Here is a 21,147-nt window from a genome sequence, read left to right as displayed (position 1 = left end):
CTGAGTCCCCCCAATTCTAATGTGTTGACAGAACTGCGATAATATCATATAGTGTGAAGTAATAGTGTCAAGTATGAAGCACGATTATTGAGCAAATGAAATATTAAACTTCATGATTGGTCTCCTTCAGTCGTAGAACGACTATGGTTCATCTCGAACACTTTTTTCCTATGGCTGTGGAGCCCTTTTTTGGAGAGACACTCCCGTCCACATATATTGCAGGTCAAGGTGGCGTTCGCTTTGGTGGTAGAGGAGCTGGCCATTTTCCGTGTGGCACGCTTTTCTTCAAGAGCTGAGGCACCATGTTTTCTCGCTGTCCATAGCTTGGTCACCGTCTCTCTCCAACGAGTGCGGTCTAGGACTATGTCTTCCCAATGGTCGATATCGATATTAAACTTTAAAATAAGATAATCAGATACTTTAAGTTTGTGATACAAATTATAATTTATTTAAAACAAAGTTTTTTTTTAAATATGAAGATAAAAATATATAATGATATGTACATACATAAGTCGCGTCACAAAGATGGCGCTGTCACGTGTCAGACAGCGACCTCAAGTGGCGCATACACAGAATACAAAACAATATATATATATAAATGTAAAAAAAAAATAAAAATGGACGGAGTTCTGATTTTATCACAGGTATAGCTCTGATGATTACAGTGGAATGGTGTGGCTAAGCGACCCACATGTGGAATATGTGGTTTCGGCAAAAGCCACAATATCCATTGAGAATAAATACATTTTTCATACATTATAAATTAAATAATCATTATTTACATTGATTTGTACATAGGTAAGTGAAATATGTTTAACATATAAAATACACTTTAATATTTATTATATAAGTTTGTATGTATACTGATGTATATGGTATTATATATATATATATATATATATATATATATATATATATATATATATATATATATGTATATATATGTATATATATATATATATTTATATATATATATAATCTTCGTTGCTTATATTTAGTTGTATGTATAAAGTTATATGTAAAACATAATCTGAATAAAAATAGAAACAAAATCTGTTCTTTTTTTGTTATTTCTCTCTCTCATTCTTCTTTTTTACCCCCTTTTTTAAACTCATAAGCTATGTCTCCCTTTCTCTCTCTCTCTCTCTCTTTTCTCTCTCTCTCTCTATATCACTTCTCTCTCTCTTCTATCTCTCTCTTCTCTCTCTCTCTCTCTCTCTTTCTCTCTCTATTTTTCCTTTCGTTCAGCCCCTTCCCCCATTCTTTCAGAGTTTTTTTCCCTTGAGTATTTAATTTTTCTCCTGGGGATATTGTAGTGTAGCCTACATCCCATTGTTATAGTTCTACATTTGCGCTATGTACAGAGATGATAAATAACTTATCGATCTTAGTGGACGGACTCGATAAGGGTTATTGTGAAATGTGTAAACGAAATGAATAGAATAGAATAAAATAGATAATAGTGAAATATTTACACGATAAAATGATTATGTACATTGTTAATTAGGAATGTTTAGGAATGCCTCAGATATAATTTTTTTCTTGTTATATTTTATTTATCTTTCTCTCTCTCTCTCTCTCTCTCTCTTTCTCTCGCTCTCTCTCTCTCACGAATACACACTCACATATGTTGTTACTATTATTGTTTTAAATAGCAGAGTGTATCAGTCTATCTCTGTCTCAATCTTTCTCTTCCCCCATGTCTCTTCTACTTTCTCTCCCTCTCTTTCTCTCACTCTTTCTCTCTTTATAGTTTCTTAAAAAAACCCAACAAAACAAAAAACCCAGAATGTAAGAAACAGCACGCAAGATAATACAAACCAATTAGTTTGGCAATGCTATTCATTGTTAAATTATTTTCTTAAGCTAAAGAAACAAAAATAAATCTACCACACAGGTCAAAGTCTACCTACACATCCCTGAAACCTATATAATAATAATAATAATTATAGTTATAATTATATAATAACAATAAATAATGACATATAATTTTGAATCACCATTTATTTTTTATTTTTACCTTTAATTTATTTTTCTTTCACTTTAATTTAAAATTCTACTTCATTAATTGGTTTAAAAATAAGATGCATACTACATTAGTCTAGGCATATATCCAGATAGTCTGAAACTATTTTCTGTAATTAACAATTGCATCATTTAATTAAAAGATTTAAAACTGAAACCAGAAATGGATGCTGTGTAGGTGGACCTATTCCAGCATATGCTGCACACCTAAAACTAAATCTAACGAATGCAGTGTATAAGTGAATATCAGAATTGGAAAAAAAGCTAACTTTCGAATGAAAAGTGAAAGGGACAATAATCTACTGAAAAATCCTCAAACAAAACAATCAGAGTTATGTTACACCAATACTTACAAGGTAATTATCAATACTGTTCTCACCTAAGCAGGTCTACCTACAAGCTGACCAAAACAAATATAAAAAAAAAAAATAAACCCACACAAGAAAAAAAAAATAAAAAAAATGGTGATATTGAAGCATAAGCTGGAAGTTACAATAAAAAAGACTTTTTGTTAGAGATTATATTTCAAGGGTTAGAGTTCAGAGTGAGATTAGAGCGAAGCGAGAGATTTTAGTTTGAGATTATATTCAAGAGTTTGGGTATAGGATAAGCATAAAGCATGAGGGATCCTAGGGATTATAGTACACACACTCTGGACAGAGGTTAGCAGGAAGATATATTCTAGAATATAGATGAAGATTATATTTTCAGAGTTTGTACGTGTGTTAGGAGCTGACCAAGGATTCAGTTAGAGAGGACTCTCTATTGGTCAGGTTAGAGAAGAAATGAGGTGATGCTATAAAATAGAAATTATATCCCCGAGACAGACATATCGAACGTGAAACAATATCTGGAAATTAATAGCCATTATAAATTTTAATGTAACGGACTGCGTTTAATTTTGTTATATAATGAGACTATAGGATTTACGTGATATATAAAAATAAAATCTGATTAATTTGAGGTGAAGTAAACATCGCATTTAACAAGTCAAACGTCTTTCAAAGTAAAGGCTAGAATTGAGTTCAATCGCCAACAGATGCTAGAGTTACTTCCCAATTGAAGTTCCAGGCGTCAAAGAAGTGTATGCATTTCACTATGTTAATATGATTCCATTCTAAAACTAATTGCATATAATATTCACTGTAGATAATCATAATAATAGATAATTCTTTGCTTTAAGATCCTGATTATAGTAGTGTTTCAGTTATGAAGTACTAAAGTAGTAGGCCTACATTGGTTTTTTTTTCTTCCGTAATCAGGGGTAAAGGGGAAGAAATTAATGTAATTGCAGTATATAATATAAACAGAAAAAAAAGTTTACCTAAGAGAACAAAAGAAAATTAATCCTTACTAAAATAATTTCACTAGAACAAATAAATAAGTAAACAACAAAAAAAAAGTTATACTGACATAGCGTTTAAATGAAAAATTAGGTGGGAAAAACACAGAAATTCTATTTACCATGAATTATGACATTAATTAAATAATTAAGTGTTTTTAAAATTGCGTTTCCTATTTGCTAGCTAGAGTTCCTTATAAATTCTATCATACGGTTCAGTTTTGATCCAAATAGCTAATAACTCTAAACATCAATTGAAAAATAAATACAGCAATGTTACTTTAAAACTTAGAAGTTGTTATTCTCTTCTGATAAATTATTAGTTAAATATAGATGGACTTCTTTTTCTTGCACATTCAGAAAACATATTGAGTTCTTCGGCGTCCACCAAAAAAAAAAAGTGCTATCGTTATGACAGAAGATAATGAACGATAAGTTATTCCCTTGGATGTCATAGTTCTGGAAGGCTGATCCGTCACGGGTCACTTGTTCTAGAAGCGATAAGGCAGTCATGTCCATGCCTCAAAGTTGGACACGGAGGCAGTGTGAGGCTTCAGTGGACATAGCTGGGTCGCTGGAAAGTGCAAGAGGGGGCACAGTGGGTGGTGATGTTGTTGAATGATGCCCGCATTTGATTTGGAGGAAAGAAAATCTCGGCCCCTATCTATTTCTTAGACATATTTCATGTGTGATTCAAAGGTATCCGGACACTTGGTTTAGTCCTTCCTAAAAGAAATAAAAAAAATGGTTTAGGTGTTCATCATACATAACCCATGATAATGTTATTTCAAATTAATTACTTTATTTATTTTAAATTCTCGAAAAATCATATTAATAATAATAAAAAAAGATCCAATAAATAAAAGAGGCTTATTTCTAATTCCGTAGGTTATGGCACATTCATACAAGAGCTCAATCTATCATTAGCGCACGGAGCAGTGTTGTAGAGTGTGTGTGTGTTGTGTGTTTGTGTGTGTGTTCATATGTTGACGGTGAGAAGAGGTTAGTGATTGGATGGCGGCTATTCAAGTGAATGATGCAAGTTAAGCGGCAGTGTCGCAAGCTGCCTTGGGTTTACCAGACGACTCCAGAATGCCAGACTCAAAAGACGTGTTTTTGTAGTGAGTTAGATTTCGTTTAAAACACCCGTTTTAGTTAGTCGGCCTCCTTCAGTCGTAGAGCGACTATGGTTCATCTACTACAGTGATGCCCAAAATACGGCCCGCGGGCCATATCCGGCCCGCGACGTGGTTTCATCCGGCCCGCCGAAACGTCGACACGAGGAGTAGTAAATCCTTCCCCCCCACACACACACCTTTTCGAAAAGGAAAATGTTGAGAAATGTCTTAGCTACGTTAGGGCCTTCTGATGGATTGGCACAATGACCTTGGTTTGAGCCGCGACTAAAAAGATTTTTTAAACTACTCCTAGAAATTGGAGGATCGATGGGAATATTTACCAAAAAGAGACAAGAAAATGAATCGTTGGCTAGCTACCTACAATTTTGCTCACATTTTAAGTAGAGAAACGAAGCCGTTTCCTACGAAAAAAAAAAACAACATACCTGTCTGATATATGCCATTTATTAATGTAAGTACAGCAAGTAGTATTTACTAGATCAACAGGTTTCTATTAAAAATCTTTCAGATCAGTTTCTTTCCGTTTTTTGTACCTTTTCGGTCATGTGGCCCGCGACACGAGTGTCGGAACTTAATTTGGCCCGCAGGTTGAATTAGATTGGGTATCACTGATCTACTACATCTAGTTAAATTTCTGAATATTGTTATAAAAATTATAATTATTTCTTGTTCACAAAGAAGTTATTCAAGTTCTTTCAAGCTTTATAAGATCAAATAGAATACGCCTCTCTCGGTTGAGTTGTCTACCAGCAGTTTAGTGCTACAAGTCAACGACCGTCAACAGCGAGCGGGTTACCTATAATGGTCAGCATTTAAGTCTCCAATCAACATTTACGACCATACTGTTGCATGAATAGGCGAAGATTAACTTTTAGAGGAACGTCTTTAATTTATAAGATAAGATAATCATGGTATGTTTATGACTTATAAATAGAGGATCTCTGAGCAACTGAAACAGATTTAAAGTATCCAAATGCCCAATGCAGAACTTTAGTAGATAATGCTTTTCTAACTCTTGAAAGTGAAAGGCGATTGAAACTCACACAAGTAATACACAGAAACCGTGTAACTTCTGTAAGGCGCTAACTTGTAATAATAACAAATTTTATAATTGAACTACACTCCATACTTTAATTTTAGTGCCGGAATAATCATTTTTCATTCAGAGCCCAGAAACTAAATCAAAAGACATCCTAATGGTCTCCTTTATCACGATTTGCCAGGGGTCGCCTAAGACAATCGAAAATTGTCTACTCTTCTATTGCTGTATGTATGTCTGTGTGTGTGTGTGTGTGGGGGGGGGTCGCGGCAGAGTGTTGGATTGTAAAAAGGGGTCGCCGAGCATAAAAGGTTGAGAACCGCTACCCTACGGTGCATATCGTAGAGTTCTGTGCGCTCCTCGTTCAAACTTCTTTGAACGGGCACTGAAATTAAGTAATGGTTAATAGATTTAAAAAAAAGACTTTATTTCAAAACATGTTCCCGCTAAAAACGCCATTAGTCTTAATTTGAACAAACAGATCGATATGTCTTCTGCTACTCTCAAGGGTTCGTTAATGTTCCATTTTTTTTCTTTTCATTTGCATTTTCTCCTTTAATCGCGCACTTAAATTTCACTTTCAAATTGCATGCGAGGGGGAAAAAAATGTTTAATTCATTAAAGAAAGGTTAGCAATCTCGAAAAAAATCAATTTGGTAAAAGAAAAAAAGTAATTTTTATTTTTAATGAGATGACTTTATGCAACCATTTTTTGTACAGAAATTTTGTCTATATCTTCTTCGTTCCTTAAGGTTTTTATTTGCACTGTTCGGTTAGTCCCAGGCCTACAACTGGATTTTAACACTTCATTGTTCCTACAGATCTATGTCAAGTACGCCATCTGTTTTTAATGTTATATGTTATCTTAAAATTTACAGACGTTCATTCAGAAATAGAAAATTATTACGTCTTACACGTCTCCGCTTGTTAATCTTGTCGAACATGTTAACGAATGCCAGCTAAATCAATAGTTTTCATGGCTGATTCAAACAACCCGCTCCATGCTTCAATGCCATTAGAGACGAAGAAGCACTTGTACAAATGTGTCTCATCATAAGGCATAAGAAATATTTTCAATACTTTGAACCACAAATATATTTATGTGGCGTTAACGGTGATACTTGGTGTCTTTTTAATGTCTGTGAAACGTGGTGAAAATGTGTTTACAAATTTCAATGTCATAGTATAATCGTTACTCGGACTTTAATAAAAGCATTATAAAGCTTTCTTATCAGGGACAAACATGACAAGAAAGTATCAGCGACAAACATGACAACAAAAAAGTATCAGGCACAAGCATGACAACCAGAAAGTATCAAGGACAAACATGACAACCAGAAAGTATCAAGGACAAACATGACAACCAGAAAGTATCAAGGACAAACATGACAACCAGAAAGTATCGGAACAAACATGACAATCAGAAAGTATCAGGGACAAACATGACAACAAAAAAGTATCAGGCACAAGCATGACAACCAGAAAGTATCAGGGACAAACATGACAACCAGAAAGTATCGGAACAAACATGACAACCAGAAAGTATCGGAACAAACATGACAACCAGAAAGAATCGGAACAAACATGACAACCAGAAAGTATCGGAACAAACATGACAACCAGAAAGTATCAGGAACAAACATGACAACCAGAAAGTATCAGGAACAAACATGACAACCAGAAAGTATCAGGGACAAACATGACAACCAGAAAGTATCGGAACAAACATGACAACCAGAAAGTATCAGGAACAAACATGACAACCAGAAAGTATCAGCGACAAACATGACAACCAGAAAGCCTCAGGGACAAACATGACAACCAGAAAGCCTCAGGGACAAACATGACAACCAGAAAGCCTCAGGGACAAACATGACAACCAGAAAGCCTCAGGGACAAACATGACAACCAGAAAGCCTCAGGGACAAACATGACAAATAGAAAGTATCAGGGACAAACATGACAACCAGAAAGCCTCAGGGACAAACATGACAACCAGAAAGTATCAGGGACAAACATGACAACCAGAAAGCCTCAGGGACAAACATGACAACCAGAAAGTATCAGGGACAAACATGACAACCAGAAAGCCTCAGGGACAAACATGACAACCAGAAAGTATCAGGGACAAACATGACAACCAGAAAGTATCAGGGACAAACATGATAACCAGAAAGTATCAGGGACAAACATGACAACCAGAAATCCTCAGGGACAAACATGACACAAGAAAGCCTCAGGGACAAACATGACAACCAGAAAGCCTCAGGGACAAACATGACAACCAGAAAGCCTCAGGGACAAACATGACAACCAGAAAGCCTCAGGGACAAACATGACAACCAGAAAGCCTCAGGGACAAACATGACAACCAGAAAGTATCAGGGACAAACATGACAACCAGAAAGCCTCAGGGACAAACATGACAACCAGAAAGCCTCATGGACAAACATGACAACCAGAAAGCCTCAGGGACAAACATGACACAAGAAAGCCTCAGGGACAAACATAACAACCAGAAAGTATCAGCGACAAACACGATAACAAGAAAGTATCAGCGACAAACATGACACAAGAAAGCCTCAGGGACAAACATTACAACCAGAAAGCCTCAGTAAAGAGTCACGGATGAAGTAAAAGAAAGATTAAAGAAGAGCTATCGATGGACCAGAAACTCTGCTGATTGCTGAAGCAGGAAGCCAGCACCGTGAGAGGGGAAACTCTAATTTATGCACAAATTCAGTCTAACAATAATTCCAAAGAAAATAAAAATCAATCAGGTTAACTCAATTCCGTTGTGGCCCAGGCTCGTATCGATCTGCATTCAACATTCAGCGATTGCCCTATTGGGATTCTCTTAAAAAACACAATACGCTCACCTGTGCATGTGCTGAAGGGCCTCTGAGGGTGTGTATGATTACGGTTGTGTCTGTATGTGTATGTATGAGCCTCTGCCTGTGTGTATGATCACGGTTGTGTCTATGTGTGTGTGTATATATGTATCTGTGTTTTTAAGCCTCTGACAATGTGTATGATCACGATTTTGTGTGTGTGTGTGTGTACATATGTGCATGGTTGTTGATGCATATTAATGACCGTGTTTGTGACTGCATTTCTTAAAATGGTAAACGTTTAATTGAAGTTGGGTTAAACTAAAACAAAGTGGGGTGTATGGCTGAGTGGCATTAACCGCTTGCCTTTCCAACAAGAGCTAGAGTTCGAATCGACAATTTTTATTCGGGACTTGATTCGAGCTGTTTCCTGTGCTCCCATATTCACAATGTTCTAGAAACATTCTTTCCAATCCTAATTAGTCTCTCCTAAAAAGCTGATATAGCTAATACAAATTGAAAGGTTTAGATTTTAGATCTAGGTAAAATTAAAGAAATCAATATTGAGCAATCTTGTTAAAATTTAGAGTGAATATTTTTCTTTTAGATAATTGCGAAAGATTGTTAGATTATGGGCACGGCGTGACCTAAATTGTAGCGATGTGCCAAAAATAAAAAAATAAATAACAAATAACTTTTATCGTAAAAGCTGACAGCGTCCTGTATCTCTAATGGTTAACAGGTAAAAAAGAAAAATACTAAAAAAAAATAAAAATTGAGTGAAATTGCATCAATTATTTCGTATAAATCGTGTCATTAGCTTTTAATAAGTCTAGACAAACAATAACATATTTGTACAATAGGACAAAATTGTATCAACTGTTTTTGTTTAACGCAATTTAAGTGCTTATGAAATGCCCATTGCTCTAAGTCCAATCACTTTGGTGGACCAGTTGAAGCTACAGGTGGGAGGTATCTGCTAGAGGGTTTCCGTGCGGCTTTTTCAAAAGCTATATTTTTAAAAAAAGCTGTTCGAGTCTGAATTCGAACTCTGGGATTTCGAGCATCAAAGGTGGAAGGTCGATACTGAGCTATGCAAGTACTTATAACAATAGAAGGTCTTATAGTCTAGAAAAGTTTTATATTTGAGCATTTTTAGCGAACCACCTAATTCTAAAACACAAGGATGATATTAAATTTGTGAAAATTGATTTGGGTTTGTTTCCATTATTAGCTTAAATGCAGCACTGTGCATATCTTTACTAGTCAAAAATAAGGTTGCGAACTAAAAATTATTTTGTTCGACACTAAAGGAAACTAATCCTTCAGTATTCACAGATATGGCTAAATTTGTTGGGTCTAGTCCCTCTAAATAATTGTTATCGCTATTTCTCCCTCACGCATTCTCCGATCAATTCCATGCTTTAAATATTTATTAATTGTACCTAACAAAACATGAAGCAATATAAAATACTGAATTAATCAATTAATTATTGGTAATCAATTATTTTGTTTGATATCGAATAAGAGAAATAACTTGTACATTATTGATAGATATAGTTTTAAGGGCGATGCTCTTCCCCTTTAGATAAGCTTTGTTGTTTTTTTTTTAAAGGAATTTTTGTGTTTTCTCTTGTTCGTTTAGAACTGTGTAATGCTAGTTGTAAAGCCTGTATGGGGATTATAATGAAGCCAAAACGAAATCATCTGTGTGTACATAGCATTAACAGTGGATCTCTAAGCGAAGTGCCAGCTAGTATATTTTATAAACATGCGTTTTGTTGCTGCTCCTGTGCGTGTTTATGTGAATGGGTTCCCACACCTCGGAGCACAAAGTTTGCAAGACATAATAGAAGCCCTCCACAATGCGCCATTAGGACGGGGGATACACCAAGCTCGTTTGACGACACCATTGTTGTTGGTCCCTTAATCCAGGATAAAGAAGAAGTAACTCTACAATAGCACACGGATATTCCTTTCAGAGTTCACGTCCCTGCCAACGAAAAAAAAAAAAAAATTTTCCGCCACGGAATGATCCAATCTTGGTCGTCTGAGCTTTCGGGCAGACGTGATCTCGTGGCGTACATGGCGGCACGAAACTCCACGACAGCAATTAATGTGTTTGTTCTAATTATCAATAATAATAACAAAAAAAAGGTTCAGCAAACTTTTGAATTCAGATCAGTGATTCAGAGCCCCGTTATATAAATCTGTAGTTCGTGATAAAAAGTTAAGTTCCCCACTTTCAGATCTTGCGATAGATGATGTAAAGATCATCTGTTTCTATGGCCGATGGTTAACAAGGATGTCGTGTAGCCAGGACAACGACCAACCCCCATAACTTTCCCCAACTCGTTACCCCCCAACACTCAGGGGCGTCATACAAATCCCAAAATTTGCAATCCCAGTCTTCACAGGAAATTGAACCCGAGATCCTTCAGTTTGGAAGCCAAGCGCTCGGGTGGGGGAGGGGCTCAGAAGAGAGCGGGGTTCTGGGAAAGTGTCATAATCGGGGCCCTGAGCCTATATGTACTGTACCGCATCACTCTAACGGGCACGTCCGCCTCTAACTCAGTAGGCCTTATTTTTGCTACTAAACATATTAACATGCGACGGTATTGAAATATTGGCATTTCACTAATTACATTCTGTATCGTAATTGTTCTGCATGAAAGATTTTCGCTTTTTTAAAGTTAATAAACATAATTAACGATTCAGAAACATTTTGCCTGAAAAATCAACAAACTAGACACGCTGAAATCGGAAAGTGACTATCAATTACAGAGGAGAACCAGCCGGTAAGTCTTCCAAACTATTGAGTAACAAGTCCTAGTCAATGAGAACTGATCTGGATTGCGAAGTTGAAGTTGAGAAGGAAATCTACTATTGCGTCCCCCCCCCCTCTCAGACGCGGGTCAGGGGCGGTTGCCCCACTTACCACCCCCTAGGGCCGCTACTGCAAGCGCTTTACCATCACGTTCCTAAAAGATAAATGTGTCGTTTTATCTATTACTTATCTATATGAAATGAACCGTTACAGTTGGCAAACTTGTTATGCAAATTATTTATAACAGCACAATTTTGTATTTAAAAGTAGGTCAAGCCAAATTTTTACCCTAACAAGGGCGAACTGCCCCATTCCCATTGATATACCACCTACAAGCCGTTTGTGCATAGAGATTAAGTTTACTAAAAAAAAATGTTTGAAAATGAATTGAATTCCAAACTCAGGGATAACAGTTTTACTAAATATAAGTTTGTCATCTATAGAATGAATTCGTGTTATGCTAATTATTTTGTATAAGGTGTTATGTATTTTGGATAATGCAAAATAGCAGCACTCTTCCTAGAACTATAAAAATGTACAATAAATATTTGTGGGTGGGTAGTGTTAAAAGGGGAGACACAAACGTACTTGCTTACGTGGCACTAAACAAGAATTCGACAAGTTCTGAGATAAAGTAAACAAAAAGACTAGCAAACAAACAACAGCAACAGTTATCCGATACTTAATGTTATGACTCATGGTAGTATTCCGAGAAAGACCACATGGCAGGTGTCAAATAGGGACACCAAGTGCCGGTTCTAGTAAGTACAAAGCCTCCCGCAAAAGCTATTCACCATTTAAGATAACAAATCATTAACAAATAAGTTATAGCAGTATAGCTATCAACAGTTCAATGCAATACTTCCAAAGTAAATATCATAGATCTTGTCTCTAGTGGGCAATAAAGTTCTCATATTTTGTAAAACAAATATTTGGAACATTGTAAATATAAGGATGTCATGTGTTTCTATACAGTCAATAAGATTTAACTACAGAATAGACAACGTCTTGTATCTAAGTGTTGTATTGAGTCTGATAGGAGACATTGGAGATTTTCATCTACAGCGGAAGAAAAAGAGAACGTATTGGTGTATCTGATAGACAGAATACAGAAAGTTTTGATTATCTATGGTTTTGTTTTTTTAAATGCTATAATTTTTGTGCACGTTTAAAACTATAGAAAAAAAAAAAAAAGAAAAAGGTCTAAACTCTTTCAGGAAAGATAACTCCTGTCAATTTGTGGGAGAGAACTAGACAAAAGCCCATAGCCCAAGACATCACAAAACGAAAATGGAGCTGGATAGGACACACCTTGCGAAAACCAGCTACCAATGTTGCAAGGCAGGCACTTGACTGGAACCCAAAAGGAAAGAGGAAAGTGGGAAGACCCAAGCAAACCTGGAAGAGGTCAGTCATCAGTGAAGCTGAGGGTACTGGAATGACATGGGAGCAGATGAAAAAAGCTGCTCAGAACCGAGTTCGGTGGAGAGGTGTGGTTGCGGTGCTTTGCTCCCCTGGGAGTGCGCAGGATTAAGTAGTTAGTAAGTAATGCTCTTCCATTTGAAGGCTTCCTTTTTTTTTTCTTTTGCTATTTATTTGGTAAAATTATTTTTCAATTTAGCGTTATTAACAAAATTTAGTTTATTGTGAGACTGTTGCACGTGTGGATGAGTGGTAAAAACCGATTGGCCACCTATCAAACGTATTTGAGTTCGAATCTCGACTTGAGCAGAAATGTGTTTCCTGAGCGCCTTAAAGCAGCAAGGAAATCTCTCCCAGATACCCACTCCCCCACTGGTCCACAAAAGAGATATCCTTAGATTGAAAAATGCGCTGTAAAAATAAAATCTCCAAAAGTGTCCCAGAAAGTGAGAAAACAAAATGAAAAAGGGGAGAAAGAGACAAAGAGAGAGAGAGAGAGAGAGAGAGAGAGAGAGAGAGTGAGAGGCTAAGAGACAAAGAGAAAATAAGAGAGAGAGAGAGAGAAAGACAGAATAATATGTAAAATAGAAGAGAAAGCGAAAAAAGATTGAGAGAGAGAGAAAGAGAGAGAGAAAAGGTATAATGGATGAGGGTGACAAGAGATTTTTTAAGACATTAAACTAGATTTATGAAATAAATTGTATGTGTGTGTACATATATATATATAATGATAGCTAGAACAAGAGAGACACCCGGGTGGGGGAGGGGATAAGGTCCAATCCTTGCAGTCAGAGCGATAACTAGCGTGTGTGATACAAGATAAGGTGGCAATGGAAATTATCAGGGATTTTAGCGTCTCAAATTAAATCACGTTAAACTTGCAGCTAAAAAAAAAAGAAATCCTTAATTTCGTATCAATAACAAACGGTTCACCCCTTGCAAATAAACAGGACCAAACCCCCCACCCCTCCCTCCCCGCCAAGCCATTACTTCTCTTGTGTTAGGGCGCTGCATGTGTTGGCTGTTAAATAGCAAAACTAAACGGTCGTAATAATGGGGCTGTGTCAGAGGTACACGCAACACGCACTAACACACACACACACAAACACATACTTGCTAAGCACATGGTAATTAAAATGAGAGGGGGAAAAATATATCAACAAACATTTTGATATACGGTTGATAATTTCTGTATGCAGAACATATTTTGTACACTTCAACTCATGTAGGCTAAATATACTCTTAATGTAGAACTTGAGAAAAAAATAAACAACTTTGAGTAAAAAAACGTTTTAACCTAGTCAATGTATCTAACATTTAAATTCAATGTAGATATGTATTTAGATACCAAAAAACTTCCCCTTTCAGACCTTGTGGTCTATAGGGCAGATGATGTAAATGTCATCTGTTTCTGTGGCATACTGTTGAAGATGAAGTCATGTGGCCAGCAACCGGCTTTATTTTTCCCAAACTAGTGCCAGGTACCCTTTAGAGCTGGGTGGACCCAGAGGCGCCTAAAGATCCAGAAATTAAAAATCACTGTCTTCATCAGGATTCGAACCCGGGAACCACCGAGCCTCCGTATATAAATACACAAGTGAAATATTATCCTGAACAATTTAAACAAAATACAACTACTTTATCTAAAACAAAAACCTCGTTTCTCTGACTTGCACATCTATAGTCTCCCCTGAATTAGGCCACATATAGTTACATCAGAACCAATTCATTATCTGCCATAGTTTTATTAGTCACATTAGTATATATTTTAACTAATAGAAAAACGCAAGCATTTTCCATAACAACACAACACACCAAAGTCATTAACCTCAAACGAACATTGCGTTTTTTTTTTTCTACAATTTTTTAAATAATTTTTCTAAGTTTATTTTAGAATCCAACTCCGATCATCGGCTGCTTCAGGCAGACTTCCGGCCATCGTCACGCACGATTGAAATTATACGCCATAAAAATATTTTCCACTCTGAAAAGATTAGTAATTGAACTTATTGATTTGGGGGGACAATGGAAGCTGAGCTCTGTAATAAGAAAATAAATATCCGCTGTTGGAAGGTCGTGTCCAAAGCGGGACAGATCGGAATGCGGGGAAATGGGCGATTGTCATTGGCTAGACCCATTGTGGATTGTTATTCATATTGACACATTGCCGCGGCAGATAAAGAAAGATTCAGCAGGTATTAGAGATTTTTATACATGATAAAAAAAACTTAACTTTTTGGTGTATCAAGTATATAAGTAAAGGAAGCGTTGATACGGTATGATTTAAATGGCATATAACTATTTTGGTGCGCTGTTCGGATCTGCAGAAACACAAAACAGTTAAGTGGAAGTTCTTGAAACTCTAGGCCTGTAAACCGTATAGAAAAAAGCGCTGTCTGGAAGAGGTCCAAGCTAATGTGCAGCTTTTTCTAATGGGTCGGAAACTCTGAAGCATGGACTAGAAAGCTGAGCACAAGGGAACCCCCCCCCCCCCAATTTTTCCTATAGTTTACCAGCCTAACTGTGCAGGAGTAGCAGTTGATGAAATGGACCGCTGAGGAACGGCGCCTTGATTATTGACAGGGACGTGGAAGCTCTCTTACAACTCCCTACTGTGCAATATGGGAAAACTCTCGCACTCCCTTAGAGACACTTCCACAGGAGTCTTGTGTTGCTACCCATCTAGCCTAAGAGCTTCTTCTTAAAATCGGTTTTAGCCGAGTGCCTCGTTGAGGCAAGTTGATGTACGTACCCAGGTTGGGCCATTTCCGACAGTACTGCAGTATTGCATTGGTCGACCAATAGGAAACTAAATGAAAACACCGGGCTGAGAAGTAAACTATTGGCTTCCGAACTATGGAGTTTTAGGTTCGAATCTCGACTGGAATATTTGAATTGCAAGAATTTCAAGTCCACCAAACTCTAATGGGTGCCTGACAATAGTTGCAAAGTTGGTTGGTCGTTGTGTTAGCCACACAACACTCTCGTCAACTGTCGGTCTTAGAAACATGATCTTCACATCATCCGCTCTATAGGTCTCAAGGTCTGAGAAGTGTAATCTACTCTTTTTAAATGAAAACACAAAGCAATAGAGCTGTCTTTTTTCGCTAAAACGATTGGACGATCCGAGACTGAAGTTCAAAAATAGAGACGTCAAATAAAAATTGATTATCCCCCTTACAAATATGACATTGACAGAACATCGTTTTCTATAGGCGTCTCATGTGTAAGAGAAAAAAATACGAAAGGGGGTGAGGGAGGGGAAACGTATGTATTCGATTGGTAGCAATAGGTAGGAAAGTGGATAAATATTCTTTTGTATACGACTTTTATGTTGGCGTAGAGACTTTTTAAAAATAGCAATGGCAAAAAGGCTGATGAGCATTTAATAGTTGTGTTGATATGTCCGGGACAATGGAACAATGGAGAGTTGGATCTTTCATTATGAAGAAGTAGGTTTAAGACTGTGCACTATGACTGTTAGTGTGGGGATACATCTACCAGGGCTACCTCAAGGATGTGTCCAGAAATTTTCATGAAGGGTGTCATTGACTATGAAGAGAGGCAAGGATTATAAAGGGCGTCATGGTTTATAAAGGGCGTCATGGGTTATGAAGGGCGTCATGGGTTATGAAGGGCGCCACGAGTTACGAAGGGTGTCATGTATTATAAAGGGCGACATGTGTTATATGCCGTCATGTGTCATGGAAGATGTCGTGGTATATTAAGAATGTCATTAATGGCGCAGGAGTTATAGAGGGCACCAATGTTATATAGCGCGTCTGTGGAAAGTTGTTTATCTCTTGCTATAAATAATAAATTCTCTCTCTCCCTTTCTTCACAAACCTATTCAATAAGTTGGCACTCAGCAGCACAATTGCGTGAATATCCTAGTTACGAAACAAGCAAAATATTTTTTAAAAACCTTAGCCTGACCCCTTAACACCAAACCTATTACAATTAACACGGGCTTCGCTTGTTAGAACGAGCCTATATTTAAGAACACATCAGATGAATGTCCAATGTTGTCCCGCGGAAGTAAATACTATTTATAATACAAATCGTAATTACAGAGTAAAAGTAAAGTAAAGTTCCCCTTTCAGACCTTGTAGTCTATAGGGCAGATGATGTAAAGGTCATCTGTTTCTGTGGCCTACGGTTAACGAGGGTGTCATGTGGCCAGCACAACGACCAACCGCCTTTACTTTTCCCCAACTAATGTCAGGTACCCATCAGAGCTGGGTGGACTCAGAGGCGCCTAGGGATTTCGAAATAAAGATCCCAGTCTTCACCAGGATTCGAACCCGGGACCCCCGGTTCAGAAGCCAAGCGCTTTACCGCTCAGCCACCGCGCCTCCAATTACAGAGTAAATCACCTCTTTTTCATGTAATAACGTTTTGTTTTTTTTAAACATCTGTTGTAATATCAATGTGTGTTCCATTACCATAGTGTGAGGAGAGCCGGATTGATGGTCCATATGTGTCCAGGATTTAGTATGACACTGACATTGTCCTGAAATGTCATCATTCATTCCAAAATGTGATGACATCTGACCTGTCAAATAGAACATAAAATAACCGATGTATTTTATTGATAGGCTTGATAAATAAAACCAACATTTAAATAAATTACCAGATATGGGATACGTTTTAAACAAGGTTTCATTTTTATATTTAGACTCAAGTTGCAACTTGTTGGATATGTTTGCGAACCGAGAGATCCCGAGTTCGATTCTCTGTCAAGAATGGGATTTTGGATATCGGGATTCTTAGGACGCCCCTAGTCCACCCAACTATAAGAGGTACCTCACTTTAGTTGGGGAAAGTAAAGGTAGTTCGTCGTTGTGCTGGCCCCATGACACCCTCGTTAACCGTCAGCATAGAAACAGATGCCCTTAGCATTATCTGCCCTATAGATCGCAAGGTCTGAAAGCGGTACTTTTACTTCACCTGTTGGATGTGTGAACACGCTGGCATAGAGGCGATCGCCTCGAAGCTAAAACCTTTCGAAAGAGAAATTTGAACTCTTACCAAAACCATGATGAAGTTACATTTTCGAAATTACAAATGCTGGTACAAATTATTAGAAGTAGCAGAGCCACCATCCACATAGTGCATATAGAGCATGGAAAGGGCTGTCAGAAAAATCAATAAGAAATCAGAGTTCTAGTCACAAGGACCCCCCTTCAGGGAGCAGTACCAAGGAAAAAGAGGAAGAGGCAGACAGAGAAAGTGACGGGAGGACAACATAAAATAATGGACGGGCCCACCATTGATAGAGGCCTTAAACAAGGCAAAAGACGGAGGAATGGAGAAAGAGGTTCGACAAATCCTGCTTGGTGCCCCAACGGTCCAACAGACTAAGGGATAGGTAAAGGTGAAGGTAAAGTCTCTAATCAACATGCACGATTAATATATGGATAGGAAATAATGAAATAGGTAAAAAATGTGATATACATTTAGACTGTACTAATCTCACGCCAACACGTGCAACATGTACAGACTAAGTTGCAGCTTGCACGAGCTAGCACGAAATTAGTCGTGGGGTGCATGGCTGGGAGGCTAAAAACCATTTGGAGGGGCACGAGTTTGAATCCCGGCTCGAGCGAAGCTGTGTTGGCTAAGCATGGAAACCTCATACATGATACCACCTCTATACACTGGTCAATAAAAGATAAACAAAGCATGTCGAATTATACTGTAAATGTCCAAATCACTGTGACATTTTAAAGAGTTTATATGGATTTTAATTTTGTTTAAAAATAGCTTTTATTCTTTTACATAGCGCAACGTTCATGCTTATAGCATGTTCAGAGCGCTTAGATCCAATCTGCTTTTCAGACCAGTGTGGGGAAAGGAGTATTTGGGAGAGGGCTTTCTGTGCTGCCTTTAGGTGCTAAGTAAACCAGAATTTAACTTGAAATTTACTCGTTGAAGGCTAATTCGTTTCTTAACCTCTATTTTCTATACACATTAGACACTTCCTCACAAAATGAAAACATTTTTTTTTGTAGGATTTTCGATTTCTATTTTTATTGCAAAAAGTTTGATAATAACGTGAAGCTTGGTGGACTTAGGCGTTTAGTTTCTGAGTCGAAAGCCAGGTTAGCATTAAAAGTAAAACGTCAAGTTTTCCCTTTCAGACCTTGCGATCTATAGGGCAGATGATGTAAAGGTCATCTGTTTCTGTGGTCTACGGTAAACGAGGTTGTCATGTGGCCAGCACAACGAACAACTGCCTTTATCCATTAGAGCTGGGTGGACTCAGAGGCGCACAAAGTCCCGAAATTAAACATACCAGTCTTCACCAGGATTCGAACCCGGGGCCCCCGGTTTGGAAGTCAATAGCTTTACCGCTCAGCCACCGCGCCTCCAGGTCACCTCTATGTCAACTCTAATGGGTACCCGACATTTTGTGGTTGTGCTTGACACCCTGCCCCTAGTTAACCAATGCTATAGAAACAGAATAGAGTTTTAATTAACTGCCCCATGGAAATTTACATTTAAACTTACTACTAATATTTGTTTTCTTGAATTGTCATTATATACATCACAACAAGAGATATAAGTTATAGATTTCCCCCTTTTTTCTCCCCTTTCCATAAGATATGGACTCTAAGTAAATGTATGTATTTATTGAGCAGTGAAAGCGACTCCTTTCTAACAGTGTTGTTTTTAGTTTATCAGATTTCAATTTTTATTTGTGGAAGGGCTAACCAAATTACACCTAATTATTCTTGAGCGTATAAATCTCTATGTTTACGAGAGCCCCTAAACAGATCCTCATTCTCTAAGTAGTTCCCCTTTCAGACCTTATGGTCTATAGGGCGGATAATGTAAATGTCATCTGTTTCTGTGGCCTACGGTGAACGAGGGTGTCATCTGGCCAGCAGAACGACCAAACAATAATTCGCAATTATTGTCAGGCACCCATTAGAGTTTGGGTGGACTTGGGAGCATCCTTAAATATTGAAATTCAAATTTTCCAGTCTTCACCGAGATTCGAACCCGAAATTCCTCGGTTCGGTAGCCATTTATAAGTACCAAACATTTATAGTAGTTCTTGGTAATTTTGTCTCATTGTAAAAAAAAAATGTAGTGAATCCTGCATATTTCACCATATTTGACCGTTGTGTTATGTTATTTTATATATTGCGTTTCTTCTAAACAGAAGATAGTAACATCTTTAGTGTATCCATGCGTCAATCTAGTCGTATATTGGGAGTGGATACACAGAGTCGCTATAATACCTAAAGAACTAAACCATAACTTACAAATAGAAAACAAAAACCTAATGAAATACTCAGAGAGACACAAGGATAGAGACTCATTTTTTTTGTTCCACACGCTACAACAAATTCATACAAATGCTCCTTCTTTCCTAGTGCAATTAGAGAGATTAATGGGTTGCCTGGGTCAGCCAGCAAAACTACGACTTAGCTGAGTTTGTACTTGATTAACATGCATGACTAGATTGACATATGAACGTAATTATCTTCTTTTTGAAGTAACGCCTGTAATATATAAGATAAGATAAGATAGACTTTGTCAAGTCTTTTATTTACAAGACGTTTGGTTCGCTCAAATATTGCTTATCTTTCAAACGTATCTTAGATCTATCATACAGCTAGACGATCTTAAAATCGTATATCAGTCGATCTGATATTGTTAGCCCGACGTTCAGGTTATATAACTGCAATAATATGGTACAATGATCGTACTATATATAATGTATTAATCAGGACAACTCTGAGACAATACATTAAGTCCTAATAAGAAGTAGTTATCGCCCATTCTACTATATTGTAGGTTAAATACACAAGAAATACATTAGTGTACATTTAAATGGACACTTGAGCTGAATAATTGAAAGAACTTAATAAAATGTTTTGAACTTACTTTTTTTGAGGCGGATCCCACTCTGGCGCCACAGTTAGCCACTAGTGTGGCCAAGTCTGGGCCGAGGGGCGAAGTTGGTGAGCCCCAGGGGGGCTGGTGCTATCCTCAAAGTTTTTTTCTTTCTCTGACCATGCTGATACCTAGTAACTCCACTACTTATACACCTACCATGACTGGCACCTGTAACTAAGGTAAACAACATGGCGGCAGGGCAATGCCAGAACGTGTTCTGACTTATGCAAAGCGTGAGGCGGTTTGGGCGGGGGTGGGGGGAGTATGTCGAGCGGGAATGGGGCGTTAGCGAGACGTAACGAAGAAGGGAAAAAATAAAACAGGTACACTCAGGCGCTGCCACGATAAGCTCAACTGATCCAACCGACTGTTACAGAGCTAATCCGAGTCTGCCTACTTTAGCATTTGACCGAGTTGTGTGACACGATTTTTTTTTTCTTAAGAGTCACAAAAAGGTGCATTGATCCACGTTGGTAGATCTGCTGACTCAAGTTAATTTAACGCGTTTCTTTGTTCGGACGATCATTTGCGTCATATTAATTAAATTTGAACACATTTATTCACACAGGTCTTGAGACAAGCAGGTTCTATTTTTCCGGGGCTGGGGGGGG

General features: G+C 37.6%; 1 long non-coding RNA gene across 1 annotated transcript; it reads right to left on the bottom strand.

Moving 5' to 3' along the window:
* Nucleotides 1–425: 425 nt before the first annotated feature.
* LOC106056013 (uncharacterized) lies at nt 426–20,691 on the bottom strand. Its single transcript, XR_008775792.1, has 3 exons — nt 20,525–20,691; nt 17,071–17,180; nt 426–4,093 (listed from the first exon to the last, which is right to left on the bottom strand). It is a non-coding gene; the product is annotated as an uncharacterized LOC106056013 (long non-coding RNA).
* Nucleotides 20,692–21,147: the final 456 nt, after the last annotated feature.

The sequence above is a fragment of the Biomphalaria glabrata genome, chromosome 18 (assembly GCF_947242115.1).
Source record: "Biomphalaria glabrata chromosome 18, xgBioGlab47.1, whole genome shotgun sequence".
NCBI lineage: Eukaryota > Metazoa > Mollusca > Gastropoda > Planorbidae > Biomphalaria > Biomphalaria glabrata.
The sequence above is the reverse complement of the archived record's forward strand: the minus strand, read 5'-3'. Positions and strand labels throughout refer to the sequence as shown.